Source organism: Myotis yumanensis, unplaced genomic scaffold, assembly GCF_028538775.1.
Source record: "Myotis yumanensis isolate MYYU_CA2020_CCGP unplaced genomic scaffold, mMyoYum1.0.hap1 SCAF_79, whole genome shotgun sequence".
NCBI classification, from domain to species: domain Eukaryota; kingdom Metazoa; phylum Chordata; class Mammalia; order Chiroptera; family Vespertilionidae; genus Myotis; species Myotis yumanensis.
This window is the reverse complement of record NW_027223830.1, coordinates 125,669-147,500: the sequence shown is the minus strand read 5'-3', so window position 1 is coordinate 147,500 and position 21,832 is coordinate 125,669. Positions and strand designations below refer to the sequence as shown.

At 49.9% G+C, this 21,832-nt stretch overlaps 1 long non-coding RNA gene across 1 annotated transcript; it reads left to right on the top strand.

Moving 5' to 3' along the window:
• Positions 1–1,905: 1,905 nt before the first annotated feature.
• Positions 1,906–4,311, top strand: LOC139001038 (uncharacterized). Its single transcript, XR_011469809.1, has 2 exons — positions 1,906–1,975; positions 3,082–4,311. It is a non-coding gene; the product is annotated as an uncharacterized lncRNA (long non-coding RNA).
• Positions 4,312–21,832: the final 17,521 nt, after the last annotated feature.

Below are 21,832 nucleotides of genomic sequence, written 5' to 3'. Positions count from 1 at the left end.
ACGGCTTTGTCGTGTAGAAATGGGCAGGGGTGAATTAGGCATTCTGAACTTTGTCCTCCTTTGGGTTTGTCCTTGTGATCCAAAGGAACTCTCCCCAGCCAGGAAAGGTATGAGGTGGACTGAAGTGGACCACAGTGGGGTTTCTGGCTGGAAACCACAAACCACACCACTCGCGGCGACCGACCGGGTGTGCCGTGCCGTGCCCTGCCATGCCCCAGAAAGTCATAGTCAGGACTGAACCGAGGACCTTCCTCTTTCTCTTTCTTTTTTCTTTCTTTCTTTCTTTCTTTCTTTCTTTCTTTCTTTCTTTCTTTCTTTCTTTCTTTCTTTCTTTCTTTCTTTCTTTCTTTCTTTCTTTCTTTCTTTCTTTCTTTCTTTCTTTCTTTCTTTCTTTCTTTCTTTCTTTCTTTCTTTCTTTCTTTCTTTTCTTCTCTCTCTCGCTCTCTCTCTCTCTCTCTCTCTCTCTCCTCTCTCCCCCTCCTTCCTTCCTTTCTTTTTTCTTTTTATTTTATTCTATTTTTTTGGCCCTTCAACCCCCTAAACTTGGTTCCTAGGGGTAGGGGACACACCTCTCCCTCTTCTACTCCAGCTTACTCGCTCTTCCCCTTGCCTCAGATTTGAGTCTCTGCCAAGTGCAAACAGCGGGCGACCTACTACAGAGCCTTGCAGTCAATGGGTAGTCCTTATTCTTGTGTGGGTGACCTTAGTTGAACTTCACACAGGTTGTTTTCTGCATAGGTGGCATTCGAGGAAAACAAACAAAAAACTCAGAATAAGAGCCATGCCCGGTGTCATTAACTAACGAGGTCCTTTGGCATCCTCTCTTCTCCAGTTTCCCTCCTGCCTCCCTCCAATTCTCTCCCTTCCTCTTGCTCCCCCGCTCCTCCACTCCATTCCAGTCTATTCCACTCACCGCCCCCCCCCCCCCAGATTCTGTCCATCCTGGGGCTCACACACAGTATACATACATACATACATACATACATACATACATTCGTCCTACACCTGAGTATCAACCAAAGACTTGGAAACAATGAGGAGGAGACTCAAGAAGTAATGCCATTCAAAACTAAACATTAAGTCATTGTGTAAATTCTGTGAAAGGAAAAGTGGATAGGGTATGCCTGTAAATGGCATAGCTCTCCCTGCTCACCTAGCCTTTTCAATGACAGCACCCACCCCATACTCACCCCCTTACTGTCATGGATGCTTTTCATGATCCCTGAGAGGAAGAAAATATCCCCTGTTGCTGAACCCTGGCTTTTCAACACTGCAGATGACCCTCTTGGACAGATGCAGGAACTCTCTCCCTCCCAGTCCCAGAGAGGATGTTTTGACCCACCCTTGATCTCTTTCTTGGTTTGTTTTCTTTCAATGGTGGTAAACACAGACCTCCTTTGAACCTTTGATAAGCCTACAGTTTACATTCACACTCCTTTAGCTTGATTTTTAATACAACTCCCGGGGTCAGGATCACGACTTTAGAGTCACGGTTGGTTCGCCCCATGAGAGGACTCCTGTGTGTGTGTGTGTGGGGGGGGGGTGGCGGGGGGGGGGGGGATTGCCCGCTTTGCTTTCTCCCGCCTCCCTAAAATGTCACCAGTGGATTTCATGTAACCCACGTACGGTCTCCTCCTGGGATTGGAGTGTATAAAATAAGGGGGCCGACATTGCCATTCTTTGGAACATCATCTCCCGCCGTTGAGATTGTGCTTCCCGGCGTACGAGCGACATTTCTGGACAGTTTGGCTGAAAGACACTCACAGAAATTCTGCACAGGTTGGAGGATTTCTTACATTGTTGACAAATGCCACACACGCACACATGTGTGTGCACTTGCTTCACGGTTGCCACCTGTGGGGCTCTTTCAGGTTCGTCCATTTAACTTCCTCTTTTTCACAGGGAGGAAGGAGGCAGCGAGTGTAATCACCAGTGAGTGTGTGACATGAGACTGAGGATTTCCCGTGGAAAGCGGGTGAGCGGACGGGTGGGCGGAGGGAGGGAGGGAGGGAGGGAGGGAGGGAGGACACATCCATCCACCCACTCATCCATCCATCCATCCATCCATCCATCCATCCATCCATCCATGGACAGAAATTAAAAGTTTAACAAACAAACAGTGATGGTGAGTAGTCATGTCCTAGGCTGCTACCTTCCCTGACAAAGGTCAATCTTTCTTTTTTATAGTGTTTTTATTGAGTTCAAAGATGGGGGGAAAGAGAGAGAGAGAGAGAGAGAGAGAGAGAGAGAGACATCAATGATGAAAGATAATCATGGATCCACTGCTTCCTGCACACCCCCTCCTGGGAGGTGGGGTGGGGGGTGGGGGGGGAGCGGGCGGCGGCGCCGGGGATCCATCCCGCAACCCGTGCATGTGCCCTTGACCTGAATCGAACCTGGGACCCTTTAGTCTGCAGGCCGACGCTCTATCTCCCCTGAGCCAAACCGGCTAGGGTGTAATTTTCCTTTTTAAATCCCCTTATTTTTATTGAGTACGTTGCTGACTGTTACCTATCCTACGCCAACCTAAGTAAGAGAAGTATGTGTCTGTCATTTTATTTTAATTTTTATCCAATCCCAGAGGTTTCCTGCCCCCCCACCCCCACCCCCGCTTTGCCTTCTCTGGCCTCCCTCATCTATCACCAACGGAGTTCATGTAACCCACTTACATCTCCTCTTTTGCTTGACATGTATACAACAAGGTTAAAACACACACACCCTCCATTCTACAGAGTGTTATCCCATTATGTTGAGAATCTGCTTCCTGGCAATTGCCTCAAGTGAACTCACAGACATTCTCCACAGATTTGAATCTTTTTTGATGTTCACACATCCATCCATCCATCCATCCATCCACGGGGAAGTTAAAGATGAATGATAAAAGGGTGTCTGTCGTGAGTGGCACACTTGGAGCGGTGTGTGCGGTGGGGGGTGGGGGTGGAGGGATGGATGATCAAAACCGGCAACTGGAGCAGAGTGTGCTGGCGGGTCTGGTGACCCGGGGTTATTGAGTCAAATCATCCCTCACCAGGCCTCCCGCGACCCTCATCGCTCCACTCCCACCTATGTCTCTCCTCCTAGGGGATCTAAGACGCCGAGATCTACTGTTGACCTTCGCCTTGGACCCTGGACTCACGCCCCTCAAACCCCTCCCTCTCGCTCCCCACCCCCCCTCGCGGGATTCCTAAACGGGTGAGGGCTGGTTCCTGGGTTGGCCGATAGAGGGCACTCTTTCCCACCCGGACAGGCCGGGCCGGTTTTCTCCAACAGCCTCCCTCCCTCCCTCCCTCCCTCCCTCCCTCCCTGAAGTTGGTGAGCTGCCGGCCTGAGGGTGGGGGAACTCGGAGAAGCCCGAGGCGAGGGAGGTCCGAGGCCCTGACGTCACCGGAGAGCTTTCTGCATTTGAATGAAGCAAGCCCTGGAGTGAGATCCATTGGAATGAATCGCCCTGACCTCCCTCCTCCCCTCCCGCTTGCTCCATACCCCACCCCCTACTCCCCATCCCCCACCCCAGCGCTCCCTTCCTCTCAGCCCTCAGGTCAGGGGACTCTCAAGGGAACGCGGCCCGGTTCCCCATCTACGGGGACACATGGGTAGCGAGCCGAGCCGAGCCGAGCCGAGCCGAGAGTGAGAGGCGAGAGTGAGAGGCGTCTCTGCCAGCCTCTGGGGCTGCTTGGGGCCATTCTGAGCGGGGAGGGTCCCCCATGAATCGGGTCGCTCGGGCTCTGTCGTGGAAGTTCATCATGGAGAAAGGACTGTTGGCAAACAGACATACGTTTAGTCCATCTCCAGGTGAGATTCCTCTCGGGATGTTCCCTTTTTAAAAATCATCATTCTTGCCCTAACCGGTTTGGCTCAGTGGATAGAGCAGCGATGGCGAACCTTTTGAGATCGGCGTGCCAGCATTTTGAAAAATCCTAACTTAACTCTGGTGCCCTGTCACATATAGAAATTTTTTGATATTTGCAACCATGGTAAAACAAAGACTTATATTTCTGATATTCATTTTATATATTTAAATGCCATTTAACAAAGAATAAATCAACCAAAAAAAAAAAAAAAATGAGTTGTGTCATAGGTTCGCCATCACTGCGATAGAGCGTCAGCCTGCGGACTCAAGGGTCCCGGGTTCAATTCCGGTCAAGGGCATGTACCTTGGTTGCGGGCACATCCCCAGTAGGGAGTGTGCAGGAGGCAGCTGATGGATGTTTCTCTCTCATCGATGTTTCCAACTCTCTATCCCTCTCCCTTCCTCTCTGTAAAAATAAATAAATAAATAAATAAATAAAGTATATTTAAAAAAATAAAAACCATCACATTCTCCCCTGTTGGTTCAGTCTCTGGCTCATTGAAGTCTACAAACACACGACCCTTCTAATAAAACCCCACAAAAACCAACAACCAACATATGTGGGCGTCACTGGCTTAAAGACAGACATGCAGACAGACAGAGACAAACCTCTGAGTCCCTATCAGGTGAATTGGGGACGATTTGAGCAGGAAAATATAGGTTGCCCCTGTCCCATGCCCTCATTGAAAGGGGACAGGTTCTGATTTTAAAACAGCCGTCTGTCGGTCGGTCGGTCGGTCGGTCGGTCGGTGGGGTACCCCTACCTACCGCTGTGGGCACACAAGCTTGACTCCCAGGGAGAGGGAGACTTGGTTGGGTAGGGTTAAGAACGGGGAAAGTAGCCCCGGCCGGTCGGTCGGCGTCTCCGAGAGCTTCAGGACCTTCACCTCTTAGGATCATTGCCGTTTTTCCAAAAGCGGTATGAGTGAGGAGAAGGGGAGATTCCCTCTCACAGTCCTCGGAGCATCCCTCGGTTCGCTTCTGTGTGTTTTCTCTTGGTAAATCCAATTTCTGTCTTTTGTTGTTGTTGTTTTCTACACTCTTCCTAAGGGTGACCTGGCTTCTGACAGCAGAAACAGACGCCTCTACCCTTTCACAGCGGACCTCATGGACAGACTCTGTTGCCTCGCCCTCAGAAACCAGCAGGTGTATACGTCGTGTTCACGGAAAAACATGCAAACCCGTAGAGAACTTTCATGAGTTTCCTTGAGCCAAACTGTCCACACTTGCCGGGAAGCAGAACCGCAAGGGGTTTGGACAATGCTCCGGAGAATGGCTGTTTTTCACTGTGTTTTATTCATTCTTTCTCTAAATTATTATTTAATACATTTTTATTGATTTCTGAGAGGAAGGGAGAGGGAGAGAGCGATAGAAACACCCGCTACTGGGGATCGAGCCCACAACCGGGCCTGTGCCCTTGACTGAAATTGAACCCGGGACCCTTCGGTCTCCAGGCCGATGCTCTACCCACTGACCAAAACCGGCTGGGGCGTTACTTTGTTTTATACGTGACAATCCAATCCAAGGAGGAGACATACGTGGGTTACAGGAAATCCACTGGTGATAGATGAGGGAGGGAGGGAGGGAGGGAGGGAGGGAGGGAGGGAGGAAAGGGGGGGTGGGGTGGGGAGTGGGGGTACACCTCTGGGATTGGATATAAAGCAAAATGATAGATGCATACTTCTTTTTTAAAAAATACATTTTTATTGATTGCAGAGAGGGAGGGAGAGAGAAACATCATTGATGAGGGAGAATCGGGGATCGGCGGCTTCCTGCATGCCCCATAGTCGGGCTCGAGCCCGTGACCAGGGTGGGCATGCTCCCTGGCCCCGAATCGAACCCAGGACCTTAAGGTCTGCCACAGGCTGACCTCGGCTCTACCCACTGAGCCAAACCGGCCAGGGCTACACCTACTTCTTTTCCTGAGGTGGGTGCAGGATAGATAGTTAACAGGCAACAATACACGTGATAACAATAACAATGAAGGAATTTATGGTCTCTTTCCTGCAGGGCACCCAGGGGCATTTGCTTGTGTGTGTGTGTGGGGGGGGGGGGGGGGGGCGCGGAGGTGGGGGGAGGGGGAGAGAGTAGGGGGGCTAATGTTACAAGCTCCTCTGACATTTCAGAGGTGTGTTGTCTTACATGCAAAAGGACCATAGGTTCAGTTAAGGTAAACGCTGACCTGGTCAGGGAAGACTCAGGCCTAGGACGCGACTACCCACCACAAGTGCTCTTAGTGACAGCCTCCCTTCAGACCATCCCTGCGGTCGATTTAGGCCTTTCAGGTTGCAAGACCGCCAGGCAGGCCTTCCCCTGAGCTCGTCGGGTTAGCATGTGGCCCCTTTCGTCGTCCACAGTTGTGTGGGAATAAAGGAGTCATCCTTTCTGTCAAAGAAGGGAGCTTAGGCTGCCTCCATTTTGGCTCCAGGGACTTGGCCGCCGCCATTTCGAAATGGCATAGGTCAACCCCTCCCTCTTATCCTCTCCACACCCCCCCCCCCCCCCACCCCCGTTTTAATTTCGCTGCTTTGTTTCTCTTTTAAACAAATTCACATTTCATTTATGTTGAAATAAACTGTACAAAATTAACTTTCTTCACCGAAAATAACAGCTATGTTTTCTGTATTCTTCCTAGGTAAACTACAAAACGCATTCTTGTAGGTTGTCTAGGTTTCGCTTATAAATTGAGACGCGGCAGTAGATGTATCCACGGAAAAAGACAGAATGAAACAGACCGATCTGTTGTCAGGATCCATGGCCTCTGATCCTGTCTTGACCGTGAAACGGAAGTGTTCCGCATATTCTAGCTTATGGAGCCCTAACTGGTTTGGCTCAGTGGATAGAGCATCTGCCTGCTGACTAAAAGGTCTCAGGTTGGATTCCGGTCAAGGGCACGTACCTTGGTTGTGGGCACATCCCCGGTAGGAAGTGTGCAGGAGGCAGCTGATCAATGTTTCTCTCTCATCGATGTTTCTAACTCTCTATCCCTCTCCCTTCCTCTCTGTAAAAAAATAAATAAATAAAATACATTTAAAAAAAATAAAAATCATCATTCTCCCCTTTTGGTTCAGTCTCTGGCTCACTGAAGTCTACATACACGTGACCCTCCTAAAAAAAAACAACAACAAAAAAAACCCACCCCCACAAAAACCAACAACCAAGTAAGTTGGCATCACTGGCTTGAGTCAAACTGTCCACACTTGCCGGGAAGCAGAACCGCAAGGGGTTTGGACAATGCTCCGGAGAATGGCTGTTTTTCACTTTGTTTTATTCATTCTTTTTTCTAAATTATTATTTAATACATTTTTATTGATTTCTGAGAGGAAGGGAGAGGGAGAGAGCGATAGAGACGTCCAGGATGACAGAGGATCACCCGTCCGCTGCTTCCTGCACACCCGCTCCTGGGGATCGAGCCCACAACCGGGCCTGCGCCCTTGACTGTAATCGAACCCAGGACCCCTTCGGTCCCCGGGCCGATGCTCTACCCACTGACCCAAACCGGCCGGGGCGTCACTTTGTTTAATACGTGACAATCCAATTCAAGGAGGAGACATAAGTGGGTTACAGGAAATCCACTGGTGATAGATGAAGGAGGGAGGGAGCGAGCGATGGAGGTACCAAAGTGGGGCGCGGGGGGGGGGGGGGGCGGCCTCTGGGATTGAATACAAACTGAAATGATAGACGCACACTTCTTTTTATTTATTTTATTGATGTTTTACAGAGAGGAAGGGAGAGGGAGGGAGAGAGAAACCTCATCCATGAGAGAGAATCTTGGATCGGCCGCCTCCTGCACGCCCCCTAGTGGGGCTCGAGCCTGTGACCCGGGCGGGCATGCGCCCGGGACCCAAAATCGAACCCGGGACCTTAAGGTCCGCCGCAGGCTGACCTCGGCTCTACCCACTGAGCCAAACCGGCCAGGGCCTCACCTACTTCTTTTCCTGAGGTGGGTGCAGGATAGATAGTTAACAGGCAACAATACACGTGATAACAATAACAATGAAGGAATTTATGGTCTCTGTCCTGCAGAGCCCCCAGGCGCATTTGCTTGTGTCTGTGTGTGGGGGGGGGGGGGGGGGAGGGCGCGGGGCGGGGACGGCGAGATGTTCCAAGTTCCTCTGACATTTTATGGCATAGGTATGTTGTGTCTTAGATGCTAAGGTAAACACTGACCTGGTCTGGGAAGACTCCGGCCTAGGTAGGACGGGACTACCCACCACTACTGCTCTCAGTAACAGTCTCCCTTCAGACCATCCCTGCGGTGGCTTTAGGCCTCTCGGTTTGCAAGACCGCCAGGCAGGCCTTCCCCTGAGCTCGTCGGGTTAGCATGTGGCCCCTTTCGTCGTCCACAGTTGTGTGGGAATAAAGGAGTCATCCTTTCTGTCAAAGAAGGGAGTTTAGGCAGCTTCTCTTTTGGCTCCAGGGGCTTGGTAGCCGCCCTCTCTCTTATCCTCTCCACCCGCCTCCCCCTCCTCCCCCCCCCCCCCCGTTTTAATTTCGCTGTTTTGTTTTTCCATTAAACAAATTTACATTTTATTTATGTTGACATAGACTGTACAAAATTGACTTTCTTCACCGAAAATGACAGCGATGTTTTCTGTATTCCTAGACCAACTACAAAACGCATTCTTGTCGGTTGTCTCGGTTTCCCTTATAAATCGAGACGCGGCAGTAGATGTAACCACGGAAAAAGACGGAATGAAACAGACCGATCTGTTGTCAGGATCCATGGCCTCTGATCCTGTCTTGACCGTGAAACGGAAGTGCGCCACATATTCTTGCTAAAAAGCTTATGAGGATATAGGCTCAACAAAGGAATGTAAGCAGCGACACCCAGATGTGGGTGTAAGGATGGCGGGTTCTTTCCTCAATGTTTCACAGTCATTTGTTTAAGATCATCGAATAAAGACAAAAATCCACACCGAAATCCTTGTCTGGCAAGCTCACGTTTCTTTCACTAGCTGGTCATTTCACTGTTGGTTACAGATTTCTCGTAGCACACTTAAAACTCCTGCTAGTCAGAGGTTAGTCGTGAGCTTCGTTGCACAATTTTATGAAACAGGTTCCTCCCACACCTTCTCAAAATTTATTTCTTCAAAGAACTGATAACTCAATGCCCAACAACTGTGACAATGAATGTGATGTCTGCAATGACCTCACTAAAACAAGCCCAAAGTGCCATCGGCAGAGATCACGCAGAAGTGCAACGTGGCGCTTCCGATGATGCCTGCCGCCCTCTGGAAGAACAACAGTTCGTTCTCCAAAGCATGAGAGTTCACACCGGGGCCATTTAAGGAGAGGATCAGTGGCTACTCTACCCAAGAGATCCAGTGATTAAGTGACCCACCTATATCTTACAGCTTTTCTCTGTTTCCTTTCAAATTTCTCAGATTTTTTTTCAATATCAGATATAAGAGAGAACGCATTTTAAAAGTCCCTCGGGTATTTCCGACACTTTCGGAATTATCTGTAGGAAGCTCTGACTTAGTTGTGTAGACTTTGATGTATGTGTCCACCGTTAAATCCAAATCGTGTTTCACATCGAAATGCATGTTAAGCAAAGCTAAGCTACTTGACCTTTGCCCTGTCAAAGTGTTCCTCGGGTGTGCTTTGAGACGCGCTTTCGACCGTTTTCATAGCGTTCGTTCTCAACCTTCATCACAGGGAGAATTCGTAGGACCTTTAGCAATGTATAAACATGAGGAAAAAACTTGATGTCTGGCAGGTGGAGGGGGCCATGGTGGATGGGAGCTCTATATCTTTTCCTCTGGGTTTCCACTTGATTCTCCAACAACGCAGCTCAGCCGAGAGTGCTGCATCGGGATTGGGTAAGTCGCTGCCGTACATGTCAGCCTGGTGCTCCTCCGGCGTATTGAATTTGAGCCGTCCCGTGACAGAGGGGACCAGAGATCAGCATTGAAGAGCTTTGGAGGAACTGTTCTGAGACTATCTCTTTCAGTTCCTGAACAATGTGTTCCACTGTTGTGACGCTTAGAGGCTCTTTATAGCACCTCTCGGAAGTCGGCTGAGACTCCAGGTGCCCTTGCTGAGCTCTGCGGAGCTTCCCGGGGAGCTTCATCAGAATAGCAAGTGTGGTTGCCAAATCGGTGGCTTCCTCAAACCAAAATTCACAATAAACTTCAATATCTTCCATCACTTCATGTAGCGAATGCAGCGCCTGCAGTCGAGCTACTGGCTGCAGAGAAGACATCAGAGGTCTGACCCTGGAGATTTTTCCCAGAGGCTCCTGTGAAAGGTAGAACGTTTTTAAGAACAACAATGGTAACCACGAAATCAAAATCTGTTGCTGCACTGCAGAGTGCGAATGCTCGGCCCGCTGTACAGTTTTCCCATCTACTATGTGTGTCCTCATGTATACCGCCTACACAGAAAACAAGCGCTCGCAGGAGCTCCACTACAATTTCAAAAGCATCGTGCCTGCCCGCCCGCTGAGAATGGCACATTTCCTTCAGTTCTTTCTCGCTTTCTTCATTGTTCTGGAAGAGGACAGAAACGACACTGTCAAGCTCTAAAAGCGGTTGTGGTGACGGATGGAAAAAAGATCAAACTTCCTCCACTGTTCCAAACGCAACAGACGCTCCCGTGACAGGCACCGATCTGGCCCACCTCGGACTTCAGGCACAGGGAAGAGCAGAGTGTGTGGACAGCTTGGGGAGGGATGTTTCTCCAAAAGTCTAGAAGCAACAGCTTTCATTTTGGAAGGAAAGCCACTGGACACAATGTAAGCCTGGCCACGACAATATTCCATGCGTAATCCCCACTTCTCGGGTCTCGTCGTGGGAAATGTCACAGCCAAAATTTCGGCAGCGGCTTCGGAAGGCAGGAAACCCACAGATTCCTCTCTCAGGTCACGAGCTTCGTCAGCAAGCCTCACCAACGCGGGCAGGTGCTCTTCCCCTGCTGTGTCCACTACGTGCGTGCGTCCATCCCTCTGTCAGGGGCCATGGAAAAGAAGGGAGTCTCTCACTCCCCTGAGCGTTCCTTCCCCGAATGCGGCTCTCACGGATCTCTAGCATCTGCTTCTGCTTGTACTTTTGAACAGAACGGTGCGTTGACTGCTGTGGTCTCAAAGGGCTTTCTCAGAGAGAAGAACCTCTTCACCAGAATTTATCGGGCACTCCGACAGTGCCTGCATGCCTGCCTGCCTGCCTGCCTGCCTGCCTGCCTGAAAGTTATCGGGAGTGAAGAGGCCTTCTGGGATTTCATCAGCTTCATGTCCATCTAGAGCAGTGGTTCTCAACCTTCCTAATGCCGCGACCCCTGAATACAGTTCCTCATGTTGTGGTGAACCCCAATTTCATTGTTACAGATTGAACATAATGAAAGCATAGTGATTAATCACAAAAAACAATATGCAATTATACATGTGTTTTCCCATGGTCTCAGGCGACCCCTGTGAGAGGATCGTTCGACCCCCAAAGGGGTCGCGACCCACAGGTTGAGAACCGCTGATCTAGAGGTATCTTTTGTTTTCCCATAAGAATCAAAACTGCAAATAAAGATTTTAAAGTATTCTTTTGTTTACTTTCTCTTCAACGGTTAAAGGTAAAGTGTCTTCATCCTGTTCTTCACCCCCTTCTGTATTGGAGTTCTGAGCAAGGCTGTTGTTGATCGCTCTATGTTTGTTTTTGTTCCTGTTCAGAAGTTTTGTCAATTTTTTTTCCTGTTTCCATGTCCTGATTTCATCTTCGCTCAATTCTTTTATTCGTTTTCTATGTCTACTATGTGGATTGTTCAAATGACTGGTAAGATCACCTATTGTTGGTATTACATTATCTCGAAGAACTGTCCTATAAGGAAGGACTAGTTCTACAGATCATAGAGGTCTCAGAGTGTTTGGCACATCATCGATATTGTTTATTGAGTTGTTCAGGTGTTTTATCTTCTAAGTTTGCTCTGCTACAATTTCCCACCCACTTCTGGCATCTGGCCGGATCCCTCGGGAACCTGAAGAAGGCCAAATCTGACTGCATGCTCTTCTGCGTGCAGTCCACCGGCGCCGTTCCCCCCACCCCGAAAGTTTGGCATCTTCGCTGGCGCCCCACCCCCTCCATCCGGGGCCGGTCCAGCACTCCCCTCCCCCCCCCCCCCCCCCCCATGCCCAGCACTGTCTTAATAACACAAAATGCAAGTACAAAACATTGTACAAGTATGCTTTTCACTACATGGAAGTGCAATAATACATTTGTGTGGCTTTTTAAAATATATCTTCATTGATTTCAGAGAGGAAGGGAGAGGGAGAGAGAGCCATAGGAGCATCTACCATGAGAGAGAATCACCCATCGGCTGCCTCCTGCACACCCCCTACTGGGGATCAAGCCCGTGACCCGGGCCTGCGCCCTTGACTGGAATGGAACCCCGGACCCTTCGGGTCCCCAGGCCGATGCTCTACCCACTGACCAAAACAGGCCGGGGCGGCACTTTGTTTTATACACGACAATCCAAGGAGGAGATGTAACTGGGTTACAGACAACCCACTGGTGATAGATGAGGGAGGGAGGGAGGGAGGGAGGGAGGTGGGAGAAAGCAAAGGGGGTGGGGGTCGGGGGAACCTCTGGGATTGGATAAAAAGTAAAATGATAGACACATACTTCTTTTTTGTAAAATATATTTTTATTGATTTCAGAGAGGATGGGAGAGAGATAGAAACCTGATCAATGAGAGAGAATCTTGGATTGGCCGCCTCCTGCACGCCCCCTAGTGGGGCTCGAGCCCATGACCCGGGCGGGCATGCGCCCGGGACCCGAATCGAACCCGGGACCCTAAGGTCCGCCGCAGGCTGACTTTGGCTCCACCCACTGAGCCAAACCGGCCAGGGCCTCACCTACTTCTTTTCCTGAGGTGGGTGCAGGATAGATAGTTAACAGGCAACAATACACTTGATAACAATAGCAATGAAGGAATTTATGGTCTCTGTCCTGCAGAGCCCCCAGGCGCATTTGCTTGTGCGCGTGGGGTGGGGTGGGGGAAGGGGAAGGGGGTGGAGGCGGGGCGGGGCGGGGCGGGGACGGCGGGATGTTACAAGTTCCCCTGACATTCCAGAGTTATGTTGTGTTAGATGCAAAAGGACCATAGGTTCACTTAAGGTAAACACTGACCTTGTCAGGGAAGACTCTGGCCTCAGACGCGACCAGCCACCACAACTGCTCTTAGTAACAGTCTCCCTTCAGACTAGACTTGTGGTCGCTTTAGGCCTTTCAGTCTGCAAGACCGCCACGCAGCCCTTCCCTGAGCTCGCGAGGTTAGCATGTGGCCCCTTTCGTCGTCCACAGTTGTGTGGGAATAAAGGAGTCATCCTTTCTGTCAAAGTAGGGAGTTTTAGCCTTAACTGATTTGTCTCAGAGGTTAGAGAGTCGTCCTGTGGACGGAAGGGTCCCGGGTTCGAGTCCAGAGAAGGGCACCTGCCTGTGGTGTGGACTCCATCCCGGGGGGGGGGGGGGGGGGGAGCGGCGGGGGGCCGCGGCGTGCAAGGAGGCAGCCGCCATCTTGGCTCCAGTGACTTGGCAGCCGCCGCCATTTTAAAAAATATATAATTTATTGATTTTTTTACAGAGTGGAAGGAAGAGGGATAGAGAATTAGAAACATCAAAGAGAGAGAAACCTCAATCAGCTGCCTCCTGCACACCCCCTACTGGGGATGTGCCCACAACCAAGGTACATGCCCTTGACCAGAGTCGAACCCGGGACCCTTCAGTCTGAAGGCCGATGCTCTATCCACTGAGCCAAACCAGTTAGGGCGGCAGCTGCCATTTTGAAACGGCAAAGGTCAATCCCTCCCTTTTATCCTCTCACCGCCGCTCCAAATCCCCCGTTTTAACGTCCGTGTTTTAATAGCACGAAACACAAGTACAAAACATTGTACAAGTATACTTTTTACTCCACGGAGGTGGAATAATACCTTTGTGTTGTTGTTGTCATTGTGTGTGTGTTTTTTAATATATCTTCATAGATTTCAGAGAGGAAGGGAGAGGGAGGGAGGTCGAGAGAGAGAGAGAGAGAGAGAGAGAATCACCAGGTCGGCTGCCCCCTGCACACCTCCTACTGGGGATCGAGCCCCCAACCCGGGCCTGCTCCCTGGACTGTAATCGAACCCAGGACCCCTTCGTCCCCCAGGCCGATGCTCTACCCACTGACCAAAACCGGCCGGGGTGTGACTTTGTTTTATACGTGACAATTCAAGGAGGAGATGAAAGCCGGTTACAGAAAATCCACTGGTGATAGATTAGGGAGGGAAGGAGGGAGGCAAAGGTGGGGTGGAGTGGGGTGGGGAGTGGCGGGGCCGCGGGGGGCGGGGGGGGGGCGGGCGGAGGAAACCTCTGGGATTGGATAAAAAGTGAAATGATAGCCCTGGCTTGTAGGCTCAGTGGATCGAGCGTCAGCCTGGGGACTGAAGCTTCCCTGGTTTGATTCCGGTCAAGGGCATGTGCATGGGTGGAGGACTCGATCCCCAGTGGGGGACATGCAGGAGACGGCCAATCCACGATTCTCTCTCATCATTGATGTTTCTATCTCTCTTTCTCTCTCCCTTCCTCTCTGAAATCAATAAAAATATTTTTTTAAAAAAGTAAAATGATAGACACATACTTCTTTTTTTTTAAAGATGTATTTTTTGTTGATTTCAGAGAGGAAGGGAGAGGGAGGAAGAGAGATAGAAACATCATCCATGAGAGAGAATTATGGATTGGCCAGCTCCTGCATGCCCCCTAGTGGGGCTCGAGCCCGTGACCTGGGCAGGCATGAGCCCTTGACCGGAATCGAGATCTCCCTGCTCGCCTTGCCTTTTCAATGACAGCACCCACCCCAAACCCACCCCCTTACTGTCGTGGATGCTTTTCATGATCCCTGAGAGGAAGAAAATATCCCCTGTTGCTGAACCCTGGCTTTTCACACTGCAGATGACCCTCTTGGACAGATGCAGGAACTCTCTCCCTCCCAGTCCCAGAGAGGATGTTTTGACCCACCCTTGATCTCTTTCTTGGTTTGTTTTCTTTCAATGGTGGTAAACACAGACCTCCTTTGAACCTTTGATAAGCCTACAGTTTACATTCACACTCCTTTAGCTTGATTTTTAATACAACTCCCGGGGTCAGGATCAGGACTTTAGAGTCAGGATTGGTTCGCCCCATGAGAGGACTCAGTGTGTGTGTGTGTGGGGGGGGGGGGGGTGGGGGGGGGGTGGGGGTGGTGGTGGTGGTGGTGGTGGGGTTGGGGGTGGTGGTGGTGGTGGTGGTGGTGGGGTTGGGGGTGGTGGTGGTGGTGCTGGTGCTGGTGCTGGTGCTGGTGAAAAGGACCACATACTGTACTAAACTTGAGAAGCTCAGGGGAGGCCATGCATGGTGGCCTTACAAGGCTAACGTCAGTTTGGGGTGGGTGATCCTGTCCTAGGCCGGCATCTTCCCTGACAGAGGTCCATCTTTACCTGGACTGAGCCTGTCTGTCGCTTTCTTTCTTTCTTGCATCCACAATCACACATCTTTGAAAAGTCAAGGGGATTTTCCATCTTTTCTGGAGCCCTGGAATCACAGGCACGGCTCTGTGAATATCACAAACCCCATCACGATGACCGAGTTCATGATTGACTATATGAGCTATCCTACACCCACCCACCTAGGTAAAAGAAGTCTGTGTCCATCATTTTACTTTGCATCCAATCCCAGAGGTTGGCCCACTTTGCTTTCTCCCACGTTCCTCAAATGTCACCAGTGGATTTCATGTAACCCGCTCCTCTTTGGATTGGAGTGTATAAAATAAGGCGGGGGGGGGGGGGGGCGACATTGCCATTCTTGGGAACATCCTCTCCAACCGTTCGCTGAGATAGTGCTTCCCGGCGTGCGTGCGACATTTCCCGGCGTGCGTGCGACATTTGTGGACAGTTTGTCTGAAAGACACTCACAGAAATTCTGCACAGGTTGGAGGATTTCTTACGTTGTTGACAAATGCAACACACGCACACATGTGCGTGCACTTGGTTCACAGTTGCCCGCCTGTGGGGCTCTTTCAGGTTTGTCCATTTTCCTTCCTCTTTCTCACGGGGGAGCAAGGAGGCAGCGAGTGAAATCACCAGTGAGTGTGTGTGTGATATGAGACTGACGATTTCCCGTGGAAAGCGGGTGAGCGGGCGGGGTGGGTGGAGGGGGGGGGAGGGAGGAAAGGAGGGAGGGAGGACACATCCATCCATCCATCCATGGATAGAAATTAAAAGTTCAACAAACAGTGATGGTGAGTAGTCACGTCTCTAGGCCGCTACCTTCCCTGACAAAGGTCAATCTTTTTTTTTTTTAATTTATTATTATTATTTTTTAAAAAATATATTTTATTGATTTTTTACAGACAGGAAGGGAGAGGGATAGAGAGTTAGAAACATCGATGAGAGAGAAACATCCATCAGCTGCCTCCTGCATACCCCCCACTGGGGATGTGCCTGCAACCAAGGTACATGCCCTTGACTGGAATCAAACCCGGGACCCTTGAGTCCGCAGGCTGACACTCTATCCACTGAGCCAAACCGGCTAGGGCCTTTTGTTGTTGTTGTTGTTGTTGTTGTTGTTGTTTAAAGAGAGAGTGAAAGGGAGAGGGAGGGGGCAGGGAGGGGGATGAGAGAGAGAGAGAGAGAGAGAGAGAATTGTTTTTCCACTTGTTTATTCATTCTTCCCTAGCTTTTAAAAAAATATACAACAGTAGCAATGAGGGGAATTTGTGGTCTCTACCCTGGGACCCTGGGCTGTGCCCTGAGGGCACTGGGAAAAGGAAAGTGACTATTTACCGGGACATTCACTACTCCAAAGACATGTGATCCTAGACTCTAGGACCTAGAGGCATAGAAAGACAATAGGCTCAGATGCCAGTAAGTTCAAAGGTGATCTCTCTCAGGGGAGATACCGGGCCTAGGGCGTGACTGCCCACTCACTATACACTGCTTTCTACTTTAAAAAGTTTTTGTTTTTTTTTTAAATTCAGAACATCCTGGGTGGTCACTTGAGGTGTCTGAGTTTGCAAGGGCCAGGCCTCTCCCGAGTGGGTCAGGTTAGCATGTGGCCCCTTTTCATCCACAATGTTATGGGTTGGCTCAACGAGCTAGACCACCGACTCAGAATCTAAATTTAAAAGCCTGTTATTAAGCTGGCCAGTGGACCCCAGCACCTATCTCCCCCTCTGGGAGATTCGGAGCATGTGGCAGAGATCAAGGGTGCAGTATGATCCTTTATAGCAAAACAGTGTTAAAAAAAAATACAAAGCATTTCATTAGAAGTTCACAAAAGTTCATGAGAACGGAGGGAGGTAACAGAGTCACACCTGGCTGGATTTAATCATAACACATTGTTTTCTAAGACAATCCAGCAATTTTTCTCTGCCACGGTTCCTGACATTGACACAATCGGTAACCTTTTCCAGGCCGCAGTCCCTCCCCCTCCCACATTCCGTTACCCTTCCATGCCGCAGTCCCCAGTCCCTCACCCTAGCACACACAATGCAAAGCTTCTTATGTATTAGCTTTTTAAAAAAATATACAACAGTAGCAATGAGGGAATTTGTGGTCTCTACCCCTGGGACCCCTGGGCTGTGCCCTGAGGGCACTGGGAAAAGGAAAGTGACTAGTTACCGGGACATTCACTACTCCAAAGACATGTGATCCTAGACTCTAGGACTTAGAGGCATAGAAAGACAATAGGCTCAGATGCCAGTAAGTTCAAAGGTGATCTCTCTCAGGGGAGATACCGGGCCTAGGGCCTAGGGCCTGACTGCCCACTCACTATACACTGCTTTTCTACTTTAACAAGTTTTCTTTTTTTTTTAAATTCAGGACATCCTGGGTGGTCACTTGAGGTGTCTGAGTTTGCAAGGCCAGGCCTTTCATTTTATCCTATTGCATTTCATTTCATTTTATTCACCGATGTGTCCCCCAATAAATTCAATTCCGAAAAAAAAATAATAACTGAAAGGAAACAGAGAAAATGATTCCTCCGTGGTTGCCCCGTGAATACTCGCCGCCTTTAGAGTCGTGACACACCCCCCACCCCCCACCCCCCCCACACCCCCCCACCCGTTGAGGTTTTTAAAGGTCCCGGGCCCGCAAAAAGTGTTCTGGGTACGTCCTCCTCGGTCCTCTGTCAGGCCCCAACCCCCCAAAAAACTTTATCCAGTCCCCCTTCCGGTGCCAGGCCGTGTGTGTGCGTGGGTGCGCGCGCGCGAACGCCACGGGGCCTTCCTGGGCAAACCTCAGGTGGTGGAGCCCCCGCCCCGCCCCGCCGCCCCCGCCGCCCGCCAGGGGCCCGGGCCGACACGGTCCCACTGGAGAGGTGGGCGCGGGGAGGGGATCGGCCACCCTTGCCCCCTGCCCCCCTCCTCCCCCCAACACACACACACAGCGGGCGGCGGGGCTCCCGCCCGGGCCGGGCCGGGCCCGGGCCCACGGCCCCGGAGCCGCCCCACTGACGTTCTCGCTGGTGTTCGCGCGCCACCTGGCGGCCGTTTTTTATAAGGTCTTTCCCTTGGTGCGGCGTGGCTGCCTGGCTAGGCCCTGGAATTCAGTTCATTCTGGAAACCTCTTGCTACTCGGGTGTCACTGTGTGTGAGTGTGAGTGTGTGTGAGGTGTGGTGGTGTGTGTGTGTGGTGTGTGTGTGTGTGTGTGTGTGTGTGTGGCGGGGGTGGGGGGGGGGGGGGGAGAGGGGGAGGGAGGGAGGGACCCCGAGAGAAACTCCCCTGTATTCCTGTTTCTTAAAGGAAGGGTGCTAGTCAGACCCACTACAGATCCTTTGCGTTTTCTGGTCAATGGCCTGGCCTGGGCCCGCATACCCCCATGTCCTGTCCTGCCAGACTTTTTTGCAGAAATACCTCCACCCGAAGAGTTCTTCACCTTTGTTTTAAAAAAGAGAAAGAGAAAGAAAGAAAAAAGAAAGAAGAAAGAAAGAAAGAAAAGAAGAAAGAAAGAAAGAAAGAAAGAAAGAAAGAAAATGACATCAACAAAGGAGCAAACGGACCCCAGGCCCTCCCCATCCCCTGCAAGCCCCCAGCCAACAAACAGAACTCCAGCTGCTCTCCTCCTACCGCATGCCCTTACCAGAGTCGCTCACTGTCTTAGAAATACGTTGGGGGCCCGCTCAGCGAATGGACTCCTGTCCGTCCCCCCCGTCCCCCCCGACCCCCCCGCCCTCCTGCCTCTGCCACAATTCGGTGCCTGGAACCAAGCCGATCTTCTCCTTTCCTTCCTGAAGTGACTATGCCGCCACCGCAGCCGCTCAGGCGAGCCAGAGACAATATTCCAAAGTGGCCAGATGGCAAAAAAGACTCCAACTGGACATAAAGATGGAGGGGGCGGGGGTGGGGGGGAGAGACGGCGACGAGCGCACACGGGGACTCGTTTTTTTGCACTTTAGGCAGGAAGCCAGCTGAGAGGCAGAGGAATCTGTAGGAACGGGCCTCCCTCATCTCTCCTTTCGCCTCCCCGCCTACTAAGTGGCTTGCCCACAATCGCCCCTCTCTTTTCAACCCAGTCTGAAAAAGCGTGGATGCGGCTCTTCCACGGTCTCCTTAGGAGCCGCTCCCCTTGTCACATCAGACACTTGAGGGAAAGAAAACGTTGCCCTCATGTCTCCCTGCCACCCCCCCCCCCCCCCCCCGCCCCCCCCCCCCCCCCCGTGTGTCAGGTGAATTTTTCAGGGCCGCCTCCTCCACAAACCCTAAGAAGGTGGAGGTAAGATTTTGGCCTCGGTGACATTTTCCTCTCTGGCATCTTAGAACGCTACCAGTGACTTCCAAGTGTTTTCAAACACTTTTGCACCGTTTTCCTACCATTTGTCAGTGTACTGACTGCACTTTAGCAGTGATTCCCAAGTTTTGCCACACGCTGTTCTGCACAGTTTGTGATGTTGATCAGTGATTTCAAAGTGCTTTCAAACACTTTCATATAGTTTCCAGCCTTTTTTAAAAATTTTTTTTAAAAATATATTTTATTGAATTTTTACAGAGAGGAAGGGAGAGAGATAGAGAGTTAGAAACATCGATGAGAGAGAAACATCAATCAACTGCCTCCTGCACATCTCCCACTGGGGATGTGCCGGCAACCTGGGTACATGCCCTTGACCGGAATCGAACCTGGGACCCTTGAGTCCTCAGGCCGACGCTCTATCCACTGAGCCAAACCGGGTTTCGGCAAGTTTCCAGCCTTTTAGAAGTGAATCCCAAGTGGTATCAAATACTGTTCTACAGTGTATCGCTCTTTAGCAGTGATTCCCAAGTGTTGTCAAACACTGCTCCTACACTGATTCCTGATGTATTTTTTTTTTAAAAATGTATTTCTTTGTTGATTTTTGAGCCTGCAACCCGAGCATGTGCCCTTGGCCAGAATGGAACCCGAGACCCTTCAGTCCGCAGGCTGATGCTCTATCCGCTGAGCCAAACCGGCTAGGGCTTGATGTGTTCTTTAAAATATATATTTTTTATTGATTTCAGAGAGGAAGGGAGAGGGAGAGATTGAAACATCCACGATAAGAGAGGATCATGGATCGGCTGCCTCTTACACACCCCGTACTGGGGATCGAGCCCGAATCCCGGGCATGTGCCCTCGACAGGAATCGAAACTGGGACCTTTTGGCTCTATCCACTGAGCCAAACCAGCTAGGGCTAGTTTTTTTTTTTGTTTGTTTGTTTTTGAGAGAGTGGGAAAAAAAAGAGAGAGTGGAAGGGAGGAGAGGAGGGGGGAGGAAGAGGGAGGGAGAAAGAGAAGTTGTTTATTCATTCGTCGGTAGCTTTTAAATATATATAAATAAAAATGCAAATGTTCGTTTGTTCAAAATCTTAAATCTCCGAAAGTTCTTCACCGATTGCTTTGAAATTTTGGCACAACGTTGCATTCGAATACTCGTGTGTTTCTATATACCTATATACCTACTATTATATAGATGTCACACCTGTGACAGGTAAAAACATGCTTTTTTTGAAAAACAGAGCCATCTGTTGGACGTAAAAGCAACACACGCTATACTAAATATTTTACGATTCCATTTCAATGTTTCTGTTTACAATTATAAATTGCAGATAAAATTAACCACAAATATGCATGTCCAGCTGCAAAACGATCCATCAGCTGAGATAGTCTCACATCAATTGCTGGGAATTGGGAACGGAAAGGTGCCGGTTGATCTGACCTCAGGACGAATTTCATTGCATCATAACTTCTGCAATTTAGTGATGTCAAAAGAAGAATTGTTTGAAAAAGTATTTCCCAATATTCAAACCAATTGTAAGAATCACGATTGGCTGAGTGAACGAGCTATTCTTGCGGCCAAGAACAAAGACGTCTATGGACTTAACAATATCATTCAGTCTAACATTCAAAGCGAGGCAGTCACATACAAGTCCGTCGACACTGTTGTGGAAGCAGATGAAGCGATTAATTATCCAACAGAATTTTTGAATTCACTCGATCTGCCAGGGATGCCACCGCATGTACTGCAATTGAAAATCGGCGCGCCAATTACCATGTTGTGAAATGTCAACCAGCCAAAGCTTTGACAGGCACGCGGCTTGCAGTAAAAAAATTAATGAGCAATGTCATAGAAGTAACAATCTTGACAGGACCTTTCAAAGGTGAAGATGTCCTCATTCCTCGCATTCCTATGATTCCAACGGATATGCCATTTCAATTTAAGAGATTGCAATTCCCGATTCGATTGGCGTTTGCAATCACCGTTAACAAAGCTCAGGGCCAATCTTTAGAATTGTGCGGTTTAGATCTAGACGTCGATTGCTTCTCACATGGACAATTATATGTTGCGTGTTCTAGAGTCGGCAAACCAGACAATCTCTATATCTGCACAGACAATGGAACAACACAAAATGTTGCATACCCACAGGCATTGTGAAATTAAGCGTATTAGAAACGTGTGCTTTCTCTTTTCTTTCTTTTCCATTTAACCAGACTGAGCCACAGCAATGCGTGGCTGGGTACAGTAAAAAAAAAAAAA